Genomic DNA, 19,190 nt, shown 5'->3' on the forward strand with positions numbered 1-19,190 from the left:
CCTGTCTGAGCTTTAGTATCCTCTTTTGCGGTCATGAGAACTGAAGATCTGTCCCGAAGATTTCATAAGATAGTAAAGTGCTTCGCATAATACCAGACATATAAATACGCAGTAAATGCTTCCTCCTTATATTTTTATTGATTAATTGATTGAGACAGAATCTTGCTCTTTTGCCCAGGCTGGAATGCAGTGGCGTGATCGTGGTTTCTGCAACCTCCACCTCCTGGGTTCAGGCAATTCTCCTGCCTCAGCCTCGCGAGTAGCTGGGATTACAGGTGCCTGCCACCATGCCCAGCTAATTATTGTATTTTTAGTACAGATGGGGTTTTACCATGTTGGCCAGGCTGGTCTCGAACTCCCAACCTCATGATCTGCCTGCCTCGGCCTCCCAAACTGCTGGGATTACAGATGTGAGCCACTGTGCCCAGCCTGTCTTTTCTCTTCACACCCACAGTTCATGATGAAATATTAAATATGTACTAGTGGATATTACTTTGCTGAATATTGCCTAGTGAATATTAAGTATTCTCACCTTTCAGACATGAACTTATGAATTCAACAGGTGAAGATTTACAACTTGATAAATCAGCTTTGTGAGGTACATCTTCAGTCTTAAGTCAGATTAGAAGATTATGTGAAGTAATTAACACTTAACATTGATTTAATGGTAGCTTCCACATGAAATAGTATGCCTCTAAGTATTAATTATGTCCTAGGACAGGAGAATTCATGTTGTCAAAATTCTCATACTCTCTAGAACAATGAACTCATTTTCTTTTTATTAGTAGATATTGCATTTATGGGTAGACAAAACTGAAAGAACACTATTTGTTCTACCTTTGAGATGCAAGATTCATCTGGCATAATGCATTGAACAGGTTATTATTGAAGTCTACACCAGTCAACTGAATAAGCATTCATCAAATGTCCATGATATGCAGGACATAAGTTTTCTTTTAGAGTATGGAACCATGCATATTATCTTTTAATTAGATGATTTAGTTAGATATGTTTTTAAAGAAATAGAAATATAATTGATTTTCTTGTTTTGGCTCTGGAGTGGAGTGGGGATGAAACAGAATGGATTCACACTGTTTAGATTTACTAAAATGGAAGGATTGCAGCAAGATCATATCTGTAGTCTCCCCGTAGCAAATGTCACCTGCTAGCTGTTTTTTTTTTTTGTTGGTTTTTTTTTTTTGGTAAGTTGAAGTTTTGTTCTGTCGCTCACGCTGGAGTGCAGTGGTATGATCTCAGCTCATGGCAAGCTCACCTCCTGGGTTCAAGCAATTCTCCCTGCCTCGGCCTCCTAAGTAGCTGGGATTACAGGCCTCTGCCACCACGCCTGCCTAATTTTTGTATTTGTAGTAGAGTTGGGGTTTCACCATGTTGGCCAGGCTGGCCTCGAACTCCTGACTTCAGGAGATTGACCAGCCTCAGCCTCCCAAAGTGCTGGGATTATGGGTGTGAGTCACTGCACTTGGATTTAATGGGATATTTCACTACAGACTTTGGTAAACAGAATATTAGCATTTTTGGTGTTCTTTTTATTTTACTCATACTATTTTTCTTTGGACTCAATCACAATAACAGAATTAAAGATCAAAGCGTAAAAGTTAAAGAGCAGTACAGATTCAATAATTATTCTTTTCTACATACTGTGTTTAAATGATATCCCTTTTTCTTTTTGTTCTTATAGCTCGAGCTGTAAAAGCCAAAGATCCGGTGATGATCCCATACCCTTTTTTCCAGTCTCACGTTGAAGATTTTTATGTAGAAGGCCTTCCCAAAGGAATTTTTTTTTTTTTTTTTTTTTTTGTTTGAGATGGAGTTTTCACTCTTAACGCCCAGGCTGGGGTGCAATGGCGCAACCTTGCTGGTCACTGCAACCTCTGCCTCCTGGGTTCAAGAAATTCTCCTGCCTTAGCCTCCCAAGTCGCTGGGATTACAGGTGCCCACCACCACACCAGGCTAATTTTTGTATTTTTAGTGGAGATGGAGTTTCACCATGTTGGCCAGGCCAGTCTCAAACTCCTGACATCAAGTGATCTTCCCGCCTCGGCCTCCCAGAGTGCTGAGATGACAGATGTGAACCCATGCCTGGCCAGGAATTTTGTTTTTTAGAAAGGCTTTCTACTAATGGAATTCCTGGCCTTGAGAGGATATTACTTTCGAAGGAAAGGATTTTTCTGTTATTTAAAGGTCAGATTCTTAGATTCTTATTGGACTATTATCTCTGTTATGAGTAATCCATCTTTAGTCATTCACCACTAGGGTTGTATTTAATTAAGTCTGAGTTATTTTATGGTGGTTTTGTTTTGTTTGTTTTGTTTTTACCGAATTTTGTTCTCATTGCCCTGGCTTGAGGGCAATGGCGTGATCTCAGGTCACCACATTCTCTGCCTTCCCGGTTCAAGCAATTCTCCTGCCTCAGCCTCCTGAGTAGCTGGATTTACAGGCATGCGCCACCATGCCTGGCTAATTTTTTGTATTTTTAGTAGAGATGGTGTTTCACCATGTTGACCAGGCTGGTCTAGAACTCCTGACCTTGGGTGATCCACCCGCCTCGGCCTCCCAAAGTGCTGGGATTACAGGCATGAGCCACCACGCCCGGCCTGGGCCTGCTTCTTTCTCTTTTTCTTTTTTTTCATTAGCAGCTTAAAATTGGTGCCTTATTCAGACACAAGCAAAAGGACATTAGCCCAGCTTTGGAAATAGATGTGAGCCCATATATGATTTTCCTAGTTTCTCCTCCCCCTTTGCTTTTTGCTCTCTTGTTAGTATGTTAATTGTTTTCACTCTCTGAATCTTTTTTCCCCATTTCTTTGGCAGACATTTTTACTTGTCTTGGAAGAGTAGGTGAAGAGCTGTTTTTAGGACTCTTTGAAAGGGTACAGTATGGGTGACAGTCTTGGCTAATGGTAACATCCAGGGAGCTGGGGTCAGCGTGAGCTGGAATCAGTTCAAATTAGCAAAGCACTGGCACTCGGTGGCAGGAATACAAGTGACTGCAAAGTGTTAAACACATCTGGAAAGGGATACTGACATCATCCTCAGAATCTGTGGGGAGTTCACATAGCCAGTTAAGACCCATTCCTCTTTGGCCCTATAAAGATTCTTTAAAGAATAATACCCTTAGTGGTTTTCTAGCCAGCTTGCCTGCTCATTTATCTTTGAGGACGACATGCCTTGTGGAGCTCCACAGGCCCCAGAGGGGTATGGATTCTGCATTTGAAAGTGCTGGAGCTGAGAGACTGGGTCTTGGTGGACCACAAGAGGTCTGTTTCTCCTCTACTTATTGTTCCTTTTTTTCCCAGCAGCTGGCATTGCTGTTTAAATGGGTTGTTCTTTGCTGTTTTAAGTTGTTTCATAGTGTTGTGTCAGGATTTGGGTTTTCTGAATACTTTCCAAGCTGGTGACTTGAGTGGTGGTTAGGGAGGAGCTGTTTTAGGGCTGTTCCGGAGCTATAGAGGTCAGGTGTCTAGATACTCCCAGCTTGTCTGTTGAGGAAAATGCTGTTCTCATTGTGCTGTCTTTGGTGGTGCTGTGTGTGGCTCTTTAGATGTGGTTGGAGGTGAGCTGGGGGAGTTAATGAGATCTTTTTTAGGTGCTTTTGATAAAGTAGCCTGCACTACAGGATTCATTGTGCCTTTTTCCCTTAACCTGTGCATTTCTGTCTGCTAGCTTTCTCTGTCTTTCTCATGCCTTTGATTTTCCCAGCTCCTCTTGGTTGAATTAAGTGCTCTGCTATGGTTTAAATGTGTCCCCCAAAGTTTATGTGCTGGAAACTCAATCCTCAATGCAGCAGTTGGGGTGTGGGGCCTAATAAAATAGCCTTTATGAATGAGTTAATGTTGTTAATGTGGTAATAGATTAGTAATCACAGAGTGGGTGCATTATAAAACAGAATTCAGCCCCTTTTACCCTCTTGCTTTCTTGCACTCTCTTTTCCTTCTGCCTTCTGTAGTGGGATGGTGCAGCAAGAAGACCCTTACCAGATGCAGGCCCCTCAACCTTGGACTTCCTAACATCCAGAACTGTTAAGAAATAAAATTTATTCCTTTCCTTTCCTTTCCTTTTCTTCCTCCTTTCCCTTCTCCTCCCTTTTTTTCCCTTCCCCTCCCTCCCTCTCTCTCTCCCTCCCTCCTTCCCTCCCTTCCTCCTTCCCTCTTTCCCTCTTTCCCTTCCTTCCTTTCCTTCCTTCTCTTCCTTCCTTTCCTTCCCTCCTTCCCTCCTTCCTTCCTTTTTTCCTTTTTATAAATTATGCAGTCTGTGGTATTCTTTTATAGAAGCATGAAATGGACAAAGACAGACTCCATTTTCAAGAGCAAGCACTTTTGTAGTTTCTGAGCGAATTATGACTGCAAAGGAAGTTCTATAGATAGCCTCAGATCCACTACCTAGGAAGCATGCTACCAAGGAGACCTAGGATCTAGGATTTGATCAAGTGCTGGGCAACATGATACGGCTGCAATTTAGCACCTCTGTATATACCTCCAGTTGGCTCAGCCCATCAGGGCTAAAACTACCCCTCATATCCTAGTGTCTCTTGTAGGCAGAAGCCTTGCCTAAACCCTAAGCTGCTTGGCTCACATTCTATCATGTGCTTTTTTTGTAGGGGGTTCAAATACACACAAAAGAAATATGTTGAACCTCCATGCACCCAACCCGCAGATTAAGCAGTTACCTCCATTTTTCCAGATTTGTTTCATCTGCTTCAATCTCCCTAAAAATTTATGTTTGTACAGGAAAAACTGAATAAATGGCTAATTCTCCACCCTACCTCTCATCTTAAGTCACTTTTCAGAGTAGTGAGTTAGTGACCTAGTAACCTTCCCTCTAATGACCAGTAGTTTTTTTTCTGAATACCATTATAAACTCATAGATTATTGTTTGCATTTGATGTATTTCAGGCCATTGCAGTCTTTATTGTTTTGGATGCTTACATTGTCTCATCTAGGTTAATAATTATCTCTTCAAGTTGACTTTCATGTCTTTTTGATGTGATCCTGTTGGACTTTGATGGCTTCCTTGCTTTCTGGCAAAAAAGATGTTCCAGGATCAATATACTGCACCATACATGGAGTCAGCCATTTCTCTAGGGAACCTTGATTCCTTTTAGTAGAGAACACAGTTTGAGGTCTTGGACTGAATGACTTTTGTGAACCTCCTCTCCTGAGACTACAGCCTGCATCCCTGCATATAGCCCGTTTGGAGCTCTTGCTGGGCACCAACAGGTCTCCTAAAACTGCTATATAGTTCTGCCTCACTCTTACAAAGATTCATCTCTTGAGAGTTTTATGCTCTACCCCCAGATGTGGTCTTTCTGGTTCTGAAGCTTTTGCTTCAGTCACCCTGAATTTTGCCAGCCCTATGCATGCTATACCTTGGATTGCCAACTTGCCCTCACTGAAGCCAGTTTCTCTGGTTAGAATCGTTGCCCCAACCCATGCCTAATACTCTAGTAAACAAGGTTCTACCTGGGCTTAGGTTAACTTTTGCTCCTTTGGGCCCTGTGTTCTACCAGCATTCCATTTATCTGAAACTCTCCCTCACCTTAAGAACTTATCTGTTCTTTAATGATTTACTGCTGCTTCCTGGGTTCGAAAGAACCCAGTTCAGGAGTTTCTGTTTTAGTTTGAGATCTTATAGGCCTGTCTCATCAGGTTGGTGTCAGCCCAGCTAGGATTAGGCAGAATTGGGTGGGGGCTGTAGTGCATTTTTGGCACAGCATGTACCTATCTGACTAATTCTCCGTCTTTTCTTTCTTGTTGCAATTCATGGGTCTTAGCATCTTCTGAATGGTATTTAGTAGGTCATCCTGTTGATTTCCTGCTAGGGAGTAGCATACTCTGGCTCTGTACCATTGGCCAAGGGAGTTAAGGATAGATGAAGGGCTGCAGTTTTGTTAAATGGAACAACATGAAGTGATGGCATTGTAAAAAAAAAAAAAAAAAAAAAAAAAGGCTTGGCAGCAGGGCCCATTTGAATGGTTGGTCCTTGGCTCCTGTGTTGATATAGGCAGATCCTTGATGGGAATTTGGAATGATCCCAAATATGGTATTGGTACATCAAGTCATCCTCAAGGTTGTGTGTGTAACAGTCTTGAATGATGTTTTGTCAGTCTTTGGAGATTCTCTGTATAGGGTTTAATCATTTAGTTATTTCAGTTGAGCCTGTTTAGTTTCTTTGCAAGGAGATAAGAAATGTGAAAGAGATGCAGACATTAAGGAAAAAAGTCAGGAGCCTTGTTTCCCCACCCTCTGCTTGGGTTCTGGAACTGGACTCATAGGTGAGTAGTGAAGAGCTGGGCCCAAGCACATTAATCCTAGATCTAGCTCTGCTTTGCGCTCGCTCCAGTTCTTGTATCAAATTCACTTCAAGCCACCCAGAGTAGTATGTAGAGGAGTCATTCAGGACCGTGCTTATACTTCATTGTATCAAATGGGAGATCCAGTAATTTATAGCCTATTATTTCTGGAGCCTGGAGATGGCTCTGCATAAGGTTTGCTGAAGCAAATTTTATTACATTAGAAGAGAACCTAGCTGGCTGCGTCCTACACTGGAAGCTTTTAGATGCTAATAAGGAGGTCATGTAAAGGTCACAGAATGACTCTGGAATCCATTCCCCGCCAAGAAAGAATAATGACAATTCTATGTTGGCCTCTTTTCATTTCCCTTTGATTTTGAGTAATAAATTCTCTCCTCACTTCCCAGCTGAACGGTTTGGGAGTCTGTATTCCCTTGAAAGACTTTGGTCACATACCCATCAGATTAAATCAGGTGAAAACTCTTTGGCCTTCATGAATGTTGAAGGATTTCAAAGGGCTAATGGAAATTCTTCTAGAAGTAACTGCAACCTCCGCCTTCCAGGGTCAAGCGATTTTCCTGCCTCAGCCTCCCGAGTAGCTGGGATTACAGGCGTCCACCACTATGCTCAACTAATTTTTGTATTTTTATTAGAGATGGGGTTTCACCATGTCGGCCAGGCTGGTCTAGAACTTTTGACCTCAGGTGATCCGCCTGCCTCAGCCTCCCAAAGTGTTGGGATTACAGGTGTGATCCACCGTGCCCAGTTAAACTTCAGTTTTTCATGTTCCATGCATAGGGCAGGGTCTTAGGGAGTGATTCATTCTAGCAGAACTCCCTGGATTTTAAGGCAGGTGTTCCATTTATTAATTGACAAAGGAGGCATATTTCTCCCCTGGTAACCCAAAGATTTAGGTCGTTTTCCCAGAGACTCCATTTCCACTGTGAGGGTTCTTGGAAAACTAAGCAGAGGATGAGGAAAAGTCTGTGAACAAGCTTGCTGGTTTCTCCCTGTCCTACAAAAGAGCATACGTCTTCTGTAACCCAGAAGGCCCTTTTGATTAGTCAAGGCTGGGCAGACTGAGATTAGGGGGGGGTGTGTGTGTGTGTGTGTGTTTGTGTGTCTGTCTTGAGACAGGGTCTCACTCTGTCACCCAGGCTGGAGTGCAGTGGTGAGATCAGAGCTCACTGCAGCTTCCACTTCCTGGGCTCAAGCGATCCTCCTATTTCAGCCTCCAGAGTAGCTGGGACTATACGAATGTTTTACCGCACCCAGTTCATTTTCTAATTTTTTGTAGAGATGAGGTTTCACCGTGTTGCTCAGGCTGGTCTTGAACTCCTGGCCTCACGGGATCCTCCTGCCTTAGTCTCCCAGTGGGCTGGGATTATAGGTATGAGCCACCTCACCTGACCTGCAACGATTTTTCAACAATGTAATTTCTCTTTTACAGAACCACCTAAGCTGAAGATTCCCTTGAGAACAAGTACTGTCCTGTGGTTTCATGACCTTTCTTCCATTTGTGGTTCTTGTGAAGTGGAATTTAAATGACATCTTATCAAGATGGATAAACCCTAGTTTCCCAGTGCTGGAATATAGAAAATGATGGACAAGTAAATCCCACTCAGCACCCATAGTCCAGGCATGGGGACCTCAACACACCTGAGCCCCAGACATCACCTTTCATTGTGAGTAGCTCTGAGATGACACTTCTGCTGTTCCCAATTCCAGCATTAATTGAATTAGATAGTTATTTTATGAAGAATTTTCATATGCCACAATCCTGACCATATCTTCAAGTGAACAGAAAAATTCTATTAAAAAGTCAACCTTCTGTCTCACTCTGTTGCCCAGACTGGAGTGCGGTGGTGCAATTACGGCTCACTGCAGCCTCAACCTCCTGGGCTCAAGCAATCCTCCTGCCTCAGCCTCACAAGTAGCTGGGACTACAGGTGCTTGTCACCACACCTCACTAATTTTCCCATTTGTGTTATATGTGGATTCCACAGGACTGACTTCGAAAACTTGAGTATGCGTGGATTTTGGTATACACAGAAATGGGAGAGCTGGAACTAATCCCCCCATATACCAAGGGACTAATTGTATCTGTTTTTACAATTATACTGTAGGAGACATTATGTTCCATGACAATGGTAATTTTTAATGACAATTTTTAATTGAGTGAAATTACCATAAAAATAATAATAGCAGCTAATATTTACTGAGCTGTTACTAGGTGCCTATAAATAGCATAGATTTTTAAATTCTCCATAATTCTTCCTTATTTCACTTAACCACTCTATCTTAAATTACTCATGCTTGCCTCAGTAGCACACATACTTAAGTTGGAACAATAGAGAGATTGGCATGGCCTCTGTGAAAGAATGACATGCAAATTTGTGAAGCATTCCATATTTTTTAAAAAAAGAAAAAAATTACTCCCAGATTTTCACTGTGTTTGTGCATACGACCTTTTGTTTAAGTTGAATTATATCCAAAGATGAAATTTCCAGAAGTGAGATTAGTGTGAGTCACAGGGCATGAGCATTCTTATTACCCTTGATGTAAATTGCAAAGCTTTCAGGCATGGTGGCTGTCAGCCTGTAATTCCAGCACTTTGGGAGGCTGAGGTGGGAGGATTGCTTGAGGCCAGGAGTTGGAGGAGGCAGTATAATGAGTCACTGTCTGTATGATTTAAAAAAAATTTCCAAGCTTTATCCTGGAAGGCTTATATACATTTTAAACACCACTAATACTGCAAGAAAATGGCCATTTCACTGCACCTTCGCCCACACAGGTATTATAATTTAACAAGTTATTTTCTGTGTGATAAATGAAAGACCTCATATTATTACTTTTACTTTGTCACCCATTTTTTTTTTTTTTTTTGAGACGCAGTCTCGCTCTGTCAACCAGGCTGGAGTGCAGTGGTGTGATCTCGGCTCACTGCAACCTCTGCCTCCCAGGTTCAAGTGATTCTCCTGCCTCAGCCTCCTGAGTAGCTGGGATTACAGGCACATGCCACCATGCCCAGCTAATTTTTGTATTTTTAGTAGAAACGGGGTTTCACCATGTTGATCAGGCTGGTCTCGAACTCCTGACCTCGTGATCTACCTGCCTCGGCCTCCCAAAGTGCTTGATTACAGCTGTGAGCCATGCGCCCAGCCTATTTGTCACATATTTTATCTTTCCTTATGTTAGCTTATTAGCTTTATTTCTTTATTGTCCTTTTTTTTTTGAGATGAAGTCTCGCTCTGTCTCCTAGGCCTGAGTGTAGTGGCACAGTCTCAACTCACTGCAGCCTTGACCTCCTAGGCTCAGGTGATCCTTCCACCTCAGTAGTTGGGACTATAGGTACATGCCACTATGCCTGGCCAATTATTTTTATTTTTTTATTTTTACTAGAGACGAGGTCTTGCTTTGTTTCTTAGGCTGGTCTGGAACTCCTGGCCTCAAGCAATCCCCCCACCACCCCCTCCCAAAGTACTGGTATTATAAGCATGAGCCACCATGCCTGGGGTATCTGTGTCTTTTCCATTTATTTATAGAGTTACTTTGTCTTTTACTAATTCAATGATCTCTTTAATCTTTTATTAAATTAGAAAAATAGTAAATACTTTTAAATAAGTGAAAAATTTCCTTCACTCTTTAGACCCATAATCTTATCTCAGGAAATAATTGCTATTGAGAAAATGGGCCATATCCTTCAAGATACGTACATGGTGATTGAACATCACTTCACATTTTCATATTTCGTGGACAGTTGTGCCAATAGCTATTGATCTATCTTAATCCTTTTCATGGTTGCATAATATTTTATTATGTGGGTGTATCACAATTTACCAGTACCAGTCAACTGCTGGAGGCATTTAGGCTCCTTCTAATATTTGCTTTGAGCTCTTTATATAATTAAAAATTAACCCCCTCAGCCGGGTGTGGCAGCTCATACCTGTAATCCAAGCACTTTGGAAGGCTGAGGTGAGAGAACTGCCTGAGTGTGGGAGATCACCACCAACCTGGTCAACATAGCGACACTTTGTCTCTACTAAAAATTAAAAAAAAAAAAAATGAGCTACACGTTGCAGTGCACACCTGTAGTCCCAGCTACTGGGGAGGCTAAGACTGGAGGATCACTTGAGTCTAGAAGGTTGAGGCTGCAGTAAGCTATGATCACACCATTGCACTTTAGCTTTGCTAAGAGCAAGACTGCATTTCTTAAACAAAATAAAAATTAGATGGGAATATTGCTCAAGCCCTGGAGGTTGAGGCTGCAGTTAACTGTGATTTCACCACTGCAGTCCAGCCTAGGTGATAGAGCAAGACCCTTTCTCTAAAAATAAAATAAAATAAAAATTAATCTTCTATCATATTTCCCAGTAACACCTTCCCTCCTACGTTTCTCCTAGAAGCCCTTAAATTTTGTTTTCCACATACCATTTAAAACTTTTAAGTGCTGATGTCTGTCTGTGTCATCCCTCTTTTTTTTTTTTTTTTTTTTAGAATGTCTTTTTGTCACTTCTAGCTGGACCTACCATGAAAGACTTCTGAATCCAGGAAGAGAGACTGACTGGGCAACATGTTATTCAGTTACAAAAAGACTTGGACTGTAACTCAAAAATGATCAAATAATAGTGCATGCATCAAGTGCAATGGGAAGCTCTTCTGGAGAGGGAGAGAAGCTTCCAGTTAAGGTGACATTGAAGCCAAGTCCTGTAAGATGAGGAAGAGTTGTATGAGAGTAGGGAGGGGAGGGAAGGGGGAGGTGGAGGGATGGGGATTGGGCTGGGATGGGATGGAGTGAGCTGCCCAGGCAGGGAAACCAGCACTATACAGACCTGAACAATGAAGATGGCACATTTTGTTCAGGGAATGGTGAATTAAGTGTGGCAGGAATGCTTTGGAGAGACGGTCATTTGCTTGTATGGAATTTTGCCCAAGAGACCTCATTACAGTTTCTAATTTTTTGATGTTATCATGCATCACTGCCCTTGTCAGATAGTATCATGATCACAATAACATCAAGCATAATATTTCATTGATTCTCACAAAAACAGGTGGGTGCCACAGTTATCCCCATTATGTGCACAAAATGATGAAGACTTGGGGTTAATGAGCGATTTGCCCAAGCTCACCTGAATATTAAGACTGAGTCAAATGTTAGTCTGGTCTGACTTTAATGCTTGCCTTGTTCATGAGCACCATCCATTGCCTCTCCTATGCAGTTAAGCAGGTAGACAGGTGAGAGAAGAGCCTGTGTGATATCGGGGGAAATTCACCCCTGATATTTCATGTAGGTTCTTTTCTATTTTCCCTGAGTGTCAGCCGGTCTGAGAAATAAAGGGAAAGAGTACAAAAGAGAGAAATTTTAAAGCTGGGTGTCCAGGGGAGACATCACATGTCGGCAGGTTCCGTCATGCCCCCCAAGCCGCAAAACCAACAAGTTTTTATTAGTGATTTTCAAAAGGGGAGGGAGTGTACGAATAGGGTTTGGGTCACAGAGATCACATGCTTCACAAGGTAATAAAATATCACAAGGCAAATGGAGGCAGGGCAAGATCACAGGACCACAGGACTGGGGCAAAATTAAAATTGCTAATCAAGTTTCGGGCACGCATTGTCATTGATAACATCTTATCAGGAGAAAGGGTTTGAGAGCAGACAACCCATCTGACCAAAATTTATTAGGTGGGAATTTCCTCGTCTTGATAAGTCTGGGAGCGCCACACGAGCCCGGGGCTTATTTCATCCCTTATCTATGACTGTAAAAGACAGCCGTCCCCAAAGCGGCCATTTCGGAGGCCTCCCCTTAGGGATGCATTCTCTTTCTCAGGGATGTTCTTTCCTGAGAAAAAGAATTCAGCAATATTTCTCCTATTTGCTTTTGAAAGAAGAGAAATATGGCTCTGTTCCACCCGGCCCACAGGCAGCCAGAGTTTAAGGTTATCTCCCTTGTTCCCTGAAATTGCTGTTATCCTGTTCTTTTTTCAAGGTGCCCAGGTTTCATATTGTTTAAACAACTTGTGCAGTTTATGCAATTATCACAGGGTCCTGCGGGGACATTCATCCTCAGCTTACGAAGATGACCGGATTAAGAGATTAAAGTAAAGACAGGCATAGGAAATCACAAGGGTATTGATTGGGGAAGTGATAAGTGTCCATGAAATCTTCACAATTTATCTTCAGAGATTGCAGTAAAGACAGGCGTAAGAAATTATAGAATTATTAATTTGGGGAACTAATAAATGTCCATGAAATCTTCACAATTTATGTTCTTCATCCGTGGCTTCAGCAGGTCCCTCCATTCGGGGTCCCTGACTTCCCACAACACGTTTCTCTCTACTCACAGACTTCTGACCAAATGTATGTGCAGAGTTTCTACACCGATTCTCCAACTCTCTGGATACCAACCGCATATCCCGCAATTGCATTCTGACACTACCTAGAGTTAGCGTAGAACCCACAGGTTAGGGGCTCAGTCCCACAAGACCACCCTCACTTCAGATGCCAGTTGCAAGTCCTAGGTTGTCACCTGTATTTTGACCAACCAGTTAGAAATCAGGGTTTCCCATGACCTTCTTCTTGAGTTTAATTATTTACTAGGACAACTCACAGAACTTAGAAAAACAGGTTTTTTTCTTTTCTTTTTAAGAGACAGGGCCTCGCTCTGTTGTCCAGGCTGGTGTGCAGTGGTGCAATCATAGCTCATTGAAGCCTCAACCTCCAGGGCTCAAGTGATTCTCCTGCTTCAGCCTCTCACATAGCTGGAATTATAGGGTTCCCACCACCACATCTGGCTAATTTCTTTTATTTTTTGTATAGATGGGGTCTTCTTATGTTGCCCAGGCTGGTCTCAAATTCCTAGGCTCAGGTGATTCCACCCACCTCTGCCTCCCAAAGTGCTGGGATTACAGGCATGAGCCAGCGCATCTGGCCACCTTATTTTCTATTACTGGCCCAATGTAATGGCTCCATCTCAGGAACAGCCAATGAAAGAGATGCACAGGACAAGGTAAGTGGGGAGGGGCACAGAGCTTCCATGCTCTCTGTTGGGCACACTACCCTCCCAGGACCTCCTTGTGTTTAGCAACACAGAAGCTCTCCAAACCCTGCTGTTTGGGTTTTTATGGAGGCATGTTTGATAAAATCGTTGGCCATTGGTAGTTAAGTCAATTTCCAGTTCCTTTTGCCTCCTGGAGTTCAGCAGGTGAGGCTGAAAGTTCCAAGCCTCAAAAAATGTGGTTGGGGTCAGGTGCGGTGGCTCACTCCTGTAATGCTAGCAGTTTGGAAGGCTGAGGCACATGGACCACTTGAGGTCAGGAGTTTGAGACCAGCCTGACCAACATGGTGAAACCCCGTTTCTACTAAAAATAACAACAATTAGCTAGAAGTTGTGGCACATCCCTATAATTCCAGCTACTCGGGAGGCCGAGGCAGGAGAATTGCTTGAACCCGGGAGGTGGAGGTTGCAGTGAGCTGAGATTGTGCCATTGCACTCCAGCTTGGGCTACAAGAGCCAAACTCCATTTAAAAAAAAATGCGGTTGCTTTCTCTGGCAGCTAGCCCTCCTCCTGAAGCAGTCTAGGAGCTTGCAGCCACCGTGTTAGCTCAACAGCATCCCACATGCATTCTTACCATGCTGCAGATCTGAAAGACCTTAGAGGCCCTTGTGTCAGGAACCTGGGACTAAGACTAAATATCAAAACAGAAAATGCTGCTATTACCTCTGTCACAAAGGGCTTTTTAAGAGCTTTGGAAGCTCTGTGCCAGGAACCAGGGGCAGAGACCAAATGTATATTTCTTTTCTTATATTTGAGACAGAGTCTCACTCTGCCACTGAGGCTGGAGTGCAGTGATGTGATCATAGCTCACTGCAGCCTTGACCTCCTAGGCTAAAGCAATCCTCCCACGTTAGCCTCTCCAGTAACTGGAACTACAGGCGTGCATCACCATGTCCAGCTGATTTTAATTTTAATTTTGTAAAGACAGGGTCTTCCTATTTTCCCCAGGCTGATCTCTAACTCTTGGCCTCAAGCAATCCTTCCTCTTTGGCCTCCCAAAATGTTGGGATTACAGATGGGAGCCCCCATACCTACCAATCACAAGGATCTTTATAAGAGAAGGAGGTAGGAGAGTCAGAATTAGAGAAAGTGATGTGGTAATGGAAGAAGAGGTCAGAGAGGGAGATTTGAAGATGCTGTACTTCTGGCCTTGAATATGGAGTCACGAGGTAAGTCAAGGAATGGGGGTGGCTTCTAGAAGCTGGAAAAGGCAAAGGAGCACATTCTGTCTAGAGCCTCCCCCAGAAGGAATGCAGCCCCTCTGACACCTTGACTTTAGCCTTAATAGACCTAGTTGGACTTCTGGCCCCCAGAACTGTAAGATGGTAGATTTGTGGTGTTTGAAGCCACTAAATGTAGGGTACTTTGTTGTAGCAACAACCAAAAATGAACGTGAAGCTGGGACCTCATGTTACAGTTGCTGACGCCTGTAATCCCAGAATTTTAGGAGGCTGAGGTAGGAGGATCGCTTAAGCCCAGGAGCTTAAGACCAGCCTGGGCAACATAATGAGACCTCATGTCTAAAAAAAATTTTTTTAAAAGGCCAGGCTCAGTGGCTCACATTTGTAATCCCAGCACTTTGGGAGGCCGAGGAGGGTGGATCACAAGGTCAGAAGTTCAAGACCAGCCTAGCCAAGATGGTGAAACCCCATCTCTACTAAAAATACAAACATTAGCCAGGTGTGGTGGTGGGTGCCTGTAATCCCAGCTACTCAGGAAGCTGAGGCAGAGAATCACTTGAACCCAAAAGGCAGACATTGCAGTGAGCTGACATCGCACCCTTACTCTTCAGCCTGGGCGACCAAAACTCCATCTCAAAAAAAAAAAAAAAAAAAAGCCAGGTGTTGTGGCATGCAGCTGTAGTCTCAGTTCCTAGGGAGGCTGAGGCGGGAGGATTGTTTAAGCCTGGGAGGTTGAAGTTGCTGTGAGCTGTGATTGCACCAGTGTACTCCAGCCTGGGCAATAAAGCAAGACCTTGTTTCAAAAAGAAAGAAAGCAATGAGCATGGTGGGAATGGGGACAGATGACAATGTTAAGTAGAGTGGTCAGGGTCGGCCTCATAAGTGAATATTGAGCAAAAGTTTGAAGCAGGTGATGGAGCTGGCCAAGGTGCTGAGGGAAGAGCATTGTAGGCTGAGTCAACAGGATCTTTATCCTGTTGGATAAAGGAGGAAACTCTCTGGTGTGTCTGAGGCTCTGGAAGGAGGCCAGTGGAGCAAAGAGATAGAGGGAGCAAAGTCAGCAAGGAGGCCAGGGAGTTACTGGGCTGGGATTGGTTCAGATCGTGTAAGCCCTGGGATGCTATTGCTGGGGCTTTGGCTTTTACTCTGACTAAAATGGGAACCACCGAGGGCTTCTGAGCAGAGAGGCGACATGGTCTGTCTCCTGATTTAAAAGCACGACCTGGCTGCCAAGTTGAGAAAGACTATGGGAAGATTTGGGTAGAAGCGTGGGGGCCAAGCTGTGGCAGCATCCCGGTGGGAGATGATAGTGATCCTGACCGGGTTCACGGTGGTGGTGAGAGATGGTCAGAGCATGGATACATGTTGAAGTCAGTCAGTAGGATTTCCTGACAGACTGGATGTGAGCTGTGAGAGAAGGCAGTGGCCAAGGTTGAGTTTGATTCTAATTGAATTATTAAGTAATTTTAAAAAACACTACTGCCTTTCCCAATCCTACCAAGTAAAGGATGCTAGATAAAAGAAATCTCAAGTCAGGCCAGGTGCAGTGGCTCACACCTATAGTTCCAACAGTTTGAGAGGCAGAGATGGGAGTATGTTTGAAGGCCATGAGTTTGAGAGCAGCCTGGGCAACATAGCAAGACCTCCTCTCTAAAAAAACAAAAAAAAAATAAATTTAAAAAAATAAATATAGCCAGACATGATGGTATGTACCTATGGCCCCAGTTACTCATGTGGCTGAGATGGGCAGATCTCTTGATTCTAGGAGTTTGAGGCCAGCTTGGGCAACATAGCAAGACTTCTCTCTCTACAAAAATGAAAAAAAATGCCTGACATGGTGGTACTTTCCTGTATTCCCAGGTATGGGGGCAGCTGAGGCAGGAGCATCTCTTGAGCCCAGTTGGTCAAGGTTGCAGTGAGCTATGATTATACAACTGCACTCCATCCTGGGTGACAGAGTGGGACCCTGTCTCAAAATACAAATACACATGAAATCTCAAGTCAGACCAGTCCCTTCTAGGCTATGTAGGCCTTGTAACCACATAGCTGTATGATCAGGTTTGTGTGGCTGTGGATGAGGAGACCCCTGTCCAATTGTCGGCTTTGTAATCAGTTTATTTTTCAATATAGTAATCAAATATATTTCATCATACTTGATGGTCTCAGATATGTGTGGATTTTGGAGTTCCCCTTGGAACAGGTTGTAACATCTTATTGGCTCCATAATTCCGTAATTTTTAAAATCTGATCAGTTTTTAATAAGATCAGAGTTGATATTAGACTACCTAATCAGTTTCGTTAATGAGAAAATGAAATTGTGTTGTTTGCATTTTATCCAAGTTGGCTGTCATATTGGCTACATCTCATCAATACTTGAACAAATGCAAAATTAGAGCTTATCATGAAACGCAATGTAATTCTTGAAGAAGATGCCATTTCTTTTTTTTTTTTTTTTTTTTTTTTTAAGATAGAGTCTTTCTCTTGTCACCCAGGCTGGAGTGCAATGGTACGATTTTGGCTCACTGCAACCTTCACCTTCTGGGTTCAAGCAATTCTCCTGCCTCAGCCTCCCGAGTAGCTGGGATTACAGGTAAGTGCCACCGCACCCAGCTGATGTTTGTGTTTTTTGTAGAGACGAGGTTTCGCCATGTTTCCCAGACTGTTCTCAAACTCCTGAGCTCAAAGCAGTCCACCCATCTTGGCCTCCTAAAGTGCTGGGATTACAGGTGTGAGCCACCTTGCTCATTCTAGTTTAAACTTTTGAATGGTTTGTGTCTCCCGATTGGACTCCTACAAGTACAGAGTCGATGCTAGGAAGGGTACCAGGAGATAGACACACACAGATGGGATTTGGGAGTAGGTTTGGTTATCCAAGGAGCAGTGCTGAGCTCCTTGCTAATGGGATATGGGATGCTGGTGATTTCCAGGAAGTGACTTCACAATGACTCAAGCTACCATATACTGTTGATTGTGAAATGCCAGTTGAAGCATATGTCCTGTGAGCTTAGGGCTGCTACAGGTTGACCACTGCAGCAGTAAAGATGACTCTGAAGAATGGCATGGGATGGATCCTTTCGAATGCACTTGAGCAGCGGTCTCCAACCACAGGGCCACAGAGCTGGAGGTGAGCAGCAGGTGAGTGAAGGGAAACTTCATCTGTATTTCTAGCCCCTCCCATCGCTTGCATGACCACCTGAGCTCCATGTCCTGTCAGATCAGCAGCAGCATTAGATTCTCATAGGAACACAAACTCTGTTGTGAAGTGTGCATGCGAGGGATCTAGGTTGTGTACGCCTTAAGAGACTCTAATGCCTGATATTCTGTTACTGTCTCCCATCACCCCAGATGGACAGTCTAGTTGCAGGAAAACAAGCTCAGAGATCCCACTGAGTCTACGTTATAGTGAGTTGTAGAATCATTTCATTATATATTACTATGTAGTAATAATAGAAATAAAGTGCACAATATATGTAATGCACTTGAATCATCCTGAAATTATTCCCTCACTCCCAGTCTGTGGAAAAATTGTCTTCCACACATTCACTCTGTTTTATGGTAGAGGCAGGGTCTTAATATATTGCCCAGGCTGATCTCAAACTCCTGGCCTCAAGTAATAGACCTCTCTCAGCCTCCCAAAGTGCTGAGATTACAGGCATAAGCCACCACCCTCAACCAAGACTTTCTTAAACCAAATAAAAATTAAGTGAGATTACTTGAGCCCAGGTGGTCAAGACTGCAGTGAGCCTGATTGCACCACTGCACTCCAGCCTAGGTGACGGAGTGAGACTGTCTCAAAAAATAAAATAAAATACAAATTAACCCTTTATGACGTTCCCAGTAACTTTCCCTCCTAAGTGTTCCCCACAAATCTTTGAATTCTGTTTAATTTTCACATAACATTTAAGACATTTAAGAACTTATGTCTGTCTGTGTCATCCCTTTATGTCAAAAGATGTCTTTTTGTCACTTCCAGCTGGATCTACCATGAACGACTTCTGAATCCAGGAAGAGAGACTGACTGGGCAACATGTTATTCAGGTACAAAAAGATTTGGACTGTAACTCAAAAATGATCAAATGATAGTGCATGCATCAAGTGCAATGGGAAGCTCTTCTGGAGAGTGAGAAAAGCTTCCAGTTAAGGTGACATTGAAGCCAAGTCCTGAAAGATGAGGAAGAGTTGTATGAGAGTGGGGAGGAAAGGGGGAGGTGGCAGGATGGGGAATGGGCTGGGATGGGATGGAGCAAACTGCCCAGGAAGGGAAACCAGCACTGTACAGACCTGAACAACGAGGATGGCATATTTTGTTCAGGGAATGGTGAATTCAGTGTGGCAGGAATGCTTTGTAGAGACAGTAATTTGCTTGTATGGAATTTTGCCTGAGAGACCTCATTGCAGTTTCTGATTTTTTGATGTCATCATCCATCACTGTCCTTGTCAAATAGTTTGGAATGGGTATAATGATGACAATAACCCCAAGTATAATATTTCTTTAATTCTCACAGAATCACAGGTAGGTGCCACAGTTATCCCTATTTGATGAATGGAGTGATGAAGCCTTGGGAATAATGAATGATTTGCCCAAGCTCACCTGGATATTAAGACTGAGTCAAATGTTGGGTCTGGTGTGACTTTAATGTTTGC

The 19,190-nt window shown here is 43.2% G+C and overlaps 1 protein-coding gene and 1 non-coding gene across 2 annotated transcripts in view; both read left to right on the forward strand.

The window, feature by feature from the left end:
- Window positions 1–19,190, forward strand: part of LOC129032763 (putative uncharacterized protein FLJ92257) — a 46,330-nt gene that overhangs the window by 7,373 nt on the left and 19,767 nt on the right. Inside the window, 5 exon segments of the mRNA XM_054480561.1 lie at window positions 1,700–2,202; window positions 7,761–7,995; window positions 10,808–13,316; window positions 17,474–17,681; window positions 18,520–18,584. The gene's annotated coding sequence lies outside the window, so the exon portion shown is untranslated.
- Window positions 8,623–8,726, forward strand: LOC129034354 (U6 spliceosomal RNA). Its single transcript, XR_008501854.1, has one exon. It is a non-coding gene; the product is annotated as a U6 spliceosomal RNA (small nuclear RNA).

This window comes from Pongo pygmaeus, chromosome 2, assembly GCF_028885625.2.
Source record: "Pongo pygmaeus isolate AG05252 chromosome 2, NHGRI_mPonPyg2-v2.0_pri, whole genome shotgun sequence".
Classification (NCBI taxonomy): Eukaryota; Metazoa; Chordata; class Mammalia; order Primates; family Hominidae; genus Pongo; species Pongo pygmaeus.